This window comes from Orycteropus afer, unplaced genomic scaffold, assembly GCF_000298275.1.
Source record: "Orycteropus afer afer isolate SDZICR_OR568_19922 unplaced genomic scaffold, OryAfe1.0 scaffold00174, whole genome shotgun sequence".
Taxonomy (NCBI): Eukaryota; Metazoa; Chordata; class Mammalia; order Tubulidentata; family Orycteropodidae; genus Orycteropus; species Orycteropus afer.
Genome location: NW_006921761.1, coordinates 4,708,285 through 4,716,347, shown reverse-complemented (window position 1 = coordinate 4,716,347; position 8,063 = coordinate 4,708,285).

The following is an 8,063-nucleotide window of genomic DNA, read 5'->3' as shown; positions in this document are numbered from 1 at the left end:
CTCCTGCCCAGGACCCCACACCACTGTCCCTAACCTCCTTTGAAATGCTGCTCCTCTGCACACCCCCGTCCTCTGCTGGGTTTGTGGTAAGTGCCCTCCTTGAAAGCGGGCCTGCCTCCGTGCGGGACACGCGTGTTTGGTCCCCAGCTCCTGCACCCCAGGCCCAGCCGACGCCCGACTGTCAGTGGAGCTGTGTGTGTCTCTGGACCTGAACAGGTTTCCGCGGAGCTTCCAGACTGAGACAGACCAGGAATGAAGGCCTGGCTAGCTACTTCAGAGACATCAGCCAGGCAAGGCCCTGGTCACAGAGCCAACCTTGCTGGGGTCAGCTCCCTACTCAATGAGGTCACGATGCCACGTGGCCTGGAGCTTGCCCTAAACTGTGAAGATGCCGCCTGTCAAGACTCGGTGCTGACGTCCGTCAAGGGGCAAGGAGGAGCTGCCTGCCCACCCCGCTCCCCAGGCGCTTGGCTCGGCAGAAGCGGCATCTCCTGAGCTGGGCGTTCTTGCAGGAGATGCGGCCTTCAGCCCCTGTGTCCTGCCCAGCCTGCGCTCAGCACCCGGGCCGTGGCCGAGAGGGGCAGGATTCACCCCAAGGAGATGTTTTTATGCCCAAAATGCTTGTGGGAACCTGGGGGACAGGGGTGCGGAAACAGCATAATCACAGGCGAGGAAGGGGCTGGATGGGGCCAGCACCCCCGACCCTGGGCCTGGGGGCACTCATGGAGGGGCAGAGGAAGGACAGGTCAGCTGGGCCCACAGGATGGATGTGGGGCCGGGGCTCAGCAGGGGCAGGCAGGGGACCCCCGCCCGCAGCGCTGGCTCTACTTGGAGCCCAGCTCCCACTAGGACTAAATACAGTCTGGAGTGGCCGGCCCCCAGCCCAGGGGCTAAAAGAACCCTGCCCAGACCGGGCGGCAGCTGGGCCCCCTCAGAAGAAAGACACCTCCTGCTCCCGGCCGCCGGCTGGCCCAGAGTGACTCTGCAGGCCGGGTGCCGTGGCCCCAGTGGGGTGAGTGTCTGCCCAGGCTGGCCTCAGCCATCAGGGGACCCTTGGCTCTGTCTTCTCCCTGGGCCGCATGGTGGGTGCCAGCGGCAAACCCAAGCTGGGCCTCCTGCCGGGCTGGCCCCCTTCCCCACCTGCAGCCTATGGGAGGCCCCTGACTCCCCTTGTCCCCCTGTCATCTCCTCATGCCCACAGCCCCCCTTGGTGTCCCCTCATCCCCCCTTGTCCCCCTTGCCTTTCTCCTGGCCTTCGTGCCCCCCCATGCTTCTCCTTCCCCTTCATCCCCCCTTGCTCCCCCCAGTGCCCCCTTTACCCCCCAGGGCCTCCCTCATCTCCCTTTATGTCTCCTTGCCCCTCCTGGCCCCTCCCCTCCCATCACCATCCCCTCATCACCCCTTATCCTCCTCAAAGGCTGCAGCCTCAGCTGGTCTGATGAGAAAGGACTTCCCACCACCTGTGCTGGTGGCCTGGAGGGCACAGCCATGCCTCTCACCTTCTCTGTCTCACTCGCTCACTCAGTCACTCACTCACTCATTCATTCACTCACTTGCTCACTCACTCACTAGACTCCTGCTGAGCCCGCCCAGAGATAAGGAAGGAGAGCAGGAGTGGGGAGGGACTGCTGAGGCCCGAGCTGTCCCTCGGGAAAGTGTCCTCCTGGGCAGTGGTGTAAGGGCACAGCCTGCCTCTGTCCTCCGTGAGGTCCTGCATGTGGGTCCCTCCTGCACCATGGAGGCCTGTGGGGGTCCCAGGACAGTGCACAGGACAGGCCCCTGTGTCCTTCTGTCCAAACCCCTCATGCCCAGAAGGGGAAACTGAGCCCAGAGGGAGATGACTGACCCTGGCACAGGGCAGTTGGCACAGACACGAAGCAGAAGGGGTACCCTATCAGAACCTCAACGTTTGGGACCCTGGTGGGCTGGGCCCTGGGCTGGACAAGGGACTCCAGGCCATGCCTGCCCTGGCCCTGCCCTCAGGATGCCTGAACCAGGGCCTGGTCTGAAAGGAGACCCCTCTCAGGCCCAGCCAGCAATCTCTGCCCCACGAGGCACCTGTCTTGGGGGCACCCCACCCCCATCGTGCCCTGCTGGGGAAGCCTACAGCTGCACCCACCTGAGCTGGCTACATCCATCTAAGCCTACCTGTGCCCACCTCCATCCACTGGGGTCTTATCTGATGGGCCAGCTCTGTCCCTCTCTGGGAGCCTGCAGGTCCAGGAGCTGCACCCCTGGTGTAGTGCCCTGGCCACAGTCCCTCCCCCAGGCTCGGCCTCTCCTGCCGGGGCTCTTGTCCAGGTTGGATCTCGGTGTCCCGTCTCACCGCTGCTGTGATAAGGACCCGGCTCAAAGCTGCTTTGTTCAACCAACAAAAGGACATTTCTGCGGCGCCCTGGGAGCCAGGCCGCAGGCAGGCCCTTGCTGCAGCCCCGGCACCAGCTCCAGAAATCCTAGCCCGGACCGGGCTGTGCGGCCGGGGCTGGGGACGCCCCAGACGCAGGCTTCCCAGGCCCCGGGCTCTGGAGGCAGCCTCCTCCCGGGCTGTGCGGCCACACTCCCCACCCAGGCCCCAGAGGCCCCACCCCCATGGGGGAGGGCCGGCCACCTGCAGAGCCAGGAGACCATCCCCAAGGAGAGGACCCTGCCCCAGTCCAGCCTCTGGGCCGTCGGCCCTTCTGTTGCCTCAGCCAGGAGCACTGTTCCCCACTCTGTCTCCTGCACTGGGGACCCGAGACCCCACAGCACTGGGGAGGGCCACACTTGTCCTGCTCTGGACAGACCGTGTGGTCACCAGACTTCCCAAGGGAGTCTGACTGAATGTGGGCTAGACCCCCTCAGGGGCCCCTCACCCTCTCCTCAGCCCCCAACCCTGACTCCTCGCTGGCTGCTCAGGCTGGGGGGCTCCTCCAACATTCTCCTTCTGTTGGGTGCTGGCCTGGGAGGGGTGGTTTCCGGTGTGCCCGTGGCTGGCTGAGGGGCCCGGCTGGGCCCTAGCTGCCCTGGCTTGCCCCAGCGTGGGGCACCCCCGCCTCCTCCGCCCGGTGTCCTGTCACAATGAGCTGCCCCCCGGGGCCGTCCCTGTATTCACCCTTCCCCGGGGCTGGCTGGAGCCGGCCTTCCTTCCACTGCACCACTTCCCACGGTGCTGGCGGCTCACCACAGGGTCACCGGCCAGCGAGGGAGCAGCCAGGAAGCCACCGTGCTGGCCAAGGCCCTTCACCCCCATAGCAGAGGGGGCCGACCAGCCAACTTACCAACGGAAGACCAGAGAGGTCCTGAGGGTCCCAGAGCTGCGGGGCTCCTGATGCACACCCAGCCCCACCTCTGTCCCCCAGACCCCAGAGAAGGGGCCTCTGGGTGGGCTGACATCCTGCTGCTCCATCCATCATTAAAGGTTTGGACCAGGCCCCGGGTGACTCCGGTTCAAGTTTGCTGAGCCTTCAGTCTGTAAGACAAGGAGATGGCGCAGCCAGTGGGACGGGAGGCCCCCGGGGAGGCGTGGAAGGGGGCAGGGTTCAGAGGAGTCAACGAGGGGTAGCAGGGTGAGGGGGTGAGGGGCTGGGCCCACCTCCGCAGCTTCCCCATGCTCCTTGCAGCTACGCATGCTACTGTTAGGTGTCCTCAAGTCGGCTCCGACCCCAGCGGCCCCGTGTCCAACAGAACGAACGCCGCCCGGCCCTGGGCCAGCCTCACAGTCCACGCTGCGCTTGAGCCCATCACTGCAGGCACCGTGTCGTCCGTCTCGTTGAGGGCCTTCCCTTCTCCACTGACCCTCCACTTCACTGAGCATGACGTCCTTCTCGGGGGACTGGTCCCTTCTGACGACACAAACAAAGTGGTGAGACGAAGTCTGGCCATTCTCAATTCTGAGGGGCCTTCTGGCTGCACTTCCTCCAGGACGGATTTGTCCGTTCCTCTGGCCGTCCGTGGTGCTTTCAGGATTCTTTGCTAGCACCACCGCTCAAAGGCAGAAAGTTCACCTTTGGTCTTCCTTATTCATTGTCCAGCTCTCACATGCAGATGAGGTGGCTTGAGTCAGGCACACCTTAGTCTTCAAAGTGACATCTTTGCTCTTCAGCACTTTAAAGAGGTCTTTTGCAGCAGACGTGGCCTGAGCAATATGACGTCTCATTTCCTTACTGCTGCTTCCTTGAGTGTTGATTATAGATCCAAGTAAAATTAAATCCTTGACAACTTCAATCTTCTATTTGATGTTCCTCGTGATGTTGCTTATTGGTCGAGTTGTGAGGATTTTTGTTTTCTTTACAATGAGGTGTAATCTCTACTGCAGACTGTAGTCCTCAGTCTTCATCAGTAAGTGCTTCAAGTCATCTTCACTTTCAGCAAGCAAGGTTGCGCCATCTGCATGTCGCAGGTTGTTAGTGAGTCTTCCTCCCACCCTGATACCACGTTCTCCTTCATGTAGTCCAGCTCCTAGGATTATTTGCCCAGATTGAATAAGTGTGGTGAAAGGACATAGCCCTGACACACACTGTTCTGATTTTAAACTACACAGTGTGCCCTTGTTCTATTCTAAAGGCTGCCTTTTGATGTATGTACAGGTTCCTCATCAGCACAGCTTTGTTCTAAAGCTCTTTCTTCTCAACGTTATTCATAATGTTATGACCCACACAGTGGAATGCCTTTGCTTAGTCAGTAAAACGCAGAGGTAAACACCTTTCTGGTATATCCATCTGACATCAGCAGGCTAGGGGCTGGACTTTGCCCAGAAGGGTGTGAGGCAGGGATGCAACTGAAGCTGGGAGTCTCACAAAGATGCTTTTGCTGCAGGTAGGGGCTGGGTGTGGCAGTCTGGGAGGCCTAGGCCGTGTCATGCCTCAGAGCTGCAGAGCCAGGCGGCTGGAGAAGCCATAGAGAGGGGCTGGGCCCCCACTCTCTCCCTGACTCTAGCTAAAAAGAGGGAGGTTGAGTAGCCCGACCTGTGTGCCTTCTCCCTGTACCTGGCTGCACACTCACTCACTCACAGTCTTGTGTGCACCTCTTCACACTCACGTGCGATAACTGCCTCTCTTCTTGTGCTCACACACTCACCCTGGAGGAGTGGCTCAGGGCGAGGCAGGAAGACTTCAATTTGTGCTTGTCCTGTTCTACAGTGGGCCACCTGGAGGGCTGCCAGGCAGCCATGGGCCCCAGAGCCCTGTTCCCAGGACTCCCACCTAGGCCAAGGGGACACGGTGGGGGAGGTCTAACGATCAACAAATCCCTGAGCCCCCCCTCCCGGCACACCTCCCCTGAAGGAGACAACAGGCCTGGTGAGCTGCTGGGGTGGGGGTCCCGGGAATTCGCAGGGTGGGCGGGCAGGTGGCAGTCCCTGTCTCTCCGTGGACAACCTGCCTCACCTTCCACAGGGCCCAGGTGACTGTGTGTCTGCAGCCCGAGTCACTGCCACCCAAGCCCCACTCCCAGCCCCTGGCTGTTCTCAGAATCCCGAACTGAAAGGAACTTTCCGAGCTGAGGATGGAGAGTGTGGGTGTGTGAGAGTGCACTGTGTGTATGGGCACACGCAGGAGTGCCTACGGGTATACATGTGTGCGCGTGTGTGTGCATGTGTGCATGTGTATAGACACGTGTGTCCACATGCAGGCAGTGTGTCTGTGCACATGTGTGTACTTGTGTGCAGGGTAGGAGGTAAGTGGCTGTCAGTAGGGCCTGGGACCTAGGAAACCTAGGGACAGGCCACTGGGGCTAGGAGGACCACAGGATGGGGGGCAGACACCAACCCCCACAACCCTCAAGCACGACTGGTGGGTCACCTGGGCCCCTGCTGGGCTGAGCACACAGTCCCCCGATGCTCGATGCTCCGGGTTGCCAGTGTGTCCCAGCAGACCCACGTGTCCCAGGTGGGGCTGCGACAGCCCCGGGCCTCCCTGACCACCTGGGGTCTCCCCTTCTGAGCACAGGTGGACACCTCCAGTCTCTTTAGCCCTGATGGCCCCAGCCCCAGGGTAGGCAGCCAGCAGGACAAAGCCCTGCCAGGCCACTGCCCCTTCCCAGGCCAGGCTCCCTGCCGCCTCCACTTCCTCCCACCACCCCCACGTAGCCAGCGACATCCCAACATCTGGTTGGTGTTTCCCTCAAGCTGGGGGGGGCTGGAGCCAGAAGGGGCCGTCTGCGGGAAGAGTGGGGGAGCCATAGCCTGAGCCACCGCTGGGGCTGGGAGAACCAGCGTGTCTGGGGGCGGGGCCACGCCAGGGTGTCTCGTCAGGCTTCCCAGGGCTCCTGGAGGGAGGGGGGGGGCGGCGGAGAGAGAGACAGAGACATGGAAACAGAGACAGACAGTGATAGAGAGACAGAGAGAGGTCGGGGGGCGGGGAGGCAAAAAGATCAGGGTGGAGAGAGAAGTGTGGAAGAAATGTGGCCAAGGCCACAGGCAGCTAAGGTGGGGTGGCCGGAGACCAGGGTCTGCAGGCAGGTCCTGGCAGGAGGCGGGGTTGGAGGGCCAGCAGCGGCCTGCCGTGCTCCGGGAGCACCCCTCACCCTCCCTGGCCTCAGCCTTCTCTTCTGTCAAATGGGGTGATCCTGAGGGTGCCTGCCTCTGGGGTGTGGGGAGGACTGGGAGACGCGGAGTCCTCAGCAGCGCGTCCCCGCCTGGCTCAGCCCTTCCGGGTGAGGGAATGGGAAAAGCAGATTTATCGTCCGCAGTCCGCACAGCTGTGGGGAGCACAGGGCGACCCCAGCCCCGCGGCCTTCGGGGCTGCTTGGCAGGTGTGCACCCTGGTCCCCAGGCCCCACTGTGCCGTTTACGGGCTGGGCCGGAGGCCGTTTCCTGGTTCTCAGACTTCACAGGCAAGAACGCATTTACTGCTTTGTTTGTGTTGGGTGCTTGGCCCCTCCCCCAGCCCTCCAGCCTCAGCTTCAGGAAAGCTGTCCCCAGGCGCCCGGGAGCGGAGGGGCTGGCCGGAAAGGGGACAATTAAATCTGGAGGACAAAGAGTTAACCCGAGCACCCCCCTCCGCACCCCCCTCCTCAATCCACCAGGAAATAAACAAGAAGTGGGTTTGTTTCCATTCCCACCAAAAAATGCTAGGACTTCCTCTCCACCGCGGGCCTGGGCTCCCCCAAGACTCCCGAGGTCTCAGAGGGGGCGGGAGGGAAGGGGGCCCAAGGTGGCGGGCAGCTCCCCAGGGCTTCCTGCATTGCACCCCAGCCTTCTTGGCTCCCAAGGAACCCACGGGGGGCAAGGGTCCCTCAGCACTCCTGAAGGATGGAAGGGGTTTGGAGACTTACAGTCAACCTGGTTATGTGTTCACTCACTCACTCACTCACTCATTCACTCGGTCACTCATTCTTCATCCATCTGCTCACTCACTGACTTGCCCCCTCACACACTCATTCACTCACACGCACACTCGTGCGTGGAGGACTGCTGTGTGTCCATGCCGAGCTTACAGCAGTAAGCTGTCTACACCCACAGCCAGCTGGTGGCTGCATCCTGCATTAGAGCAATGCCGGCTGAGATCACCAGCTGTGGAGACATGTGTGTCCACTGCTGAGACAGTCAGGGATGTCCTCTCAGGGACAAAAGGAGAAGAGTTGGGGACAGGCATTCCTAGCGTGCCCCACCTGCAGTAGGAAGGTGCTCGGTGCTGCAGAAATGGCAAAGGGGAGTGAGACAGTGTGTGGGGAACTGAGGCCGAGGCTGAGTGGGGACGGAGGCCATGCAGGACCCGTCACCTGGACTGCCTGGCTGTGAAGAGGCGTGGGCCCTGGTACAATGGGATGTCCCAGAAGGGCAAGAGGCAGGGGTGCGGAGTGTAGGGATGGGTGATGACCCGTACCCACTGCTGATGCTCTAGGGATGGGGGCAGAGAAGGAGAGGACTCAGTGGGGTTCCCAGGCATCTGGCCCGAACATGCAGGGCTGAGGTGAGGTCTTGGCTGAGATGGAATGCCAGGCGGGAGCAGGTGTGGTGATGGGATCCGGTTTAGGGGTTTCCAGTTTGGGATGGCTGTTTGCAGCTTCATGAGGTGTGACGACTTCACCAGCTGCAGGAGTCAGGAGGTCAGGGAGACGAGGCTGAGGTGCATGTGTGGGGGCAG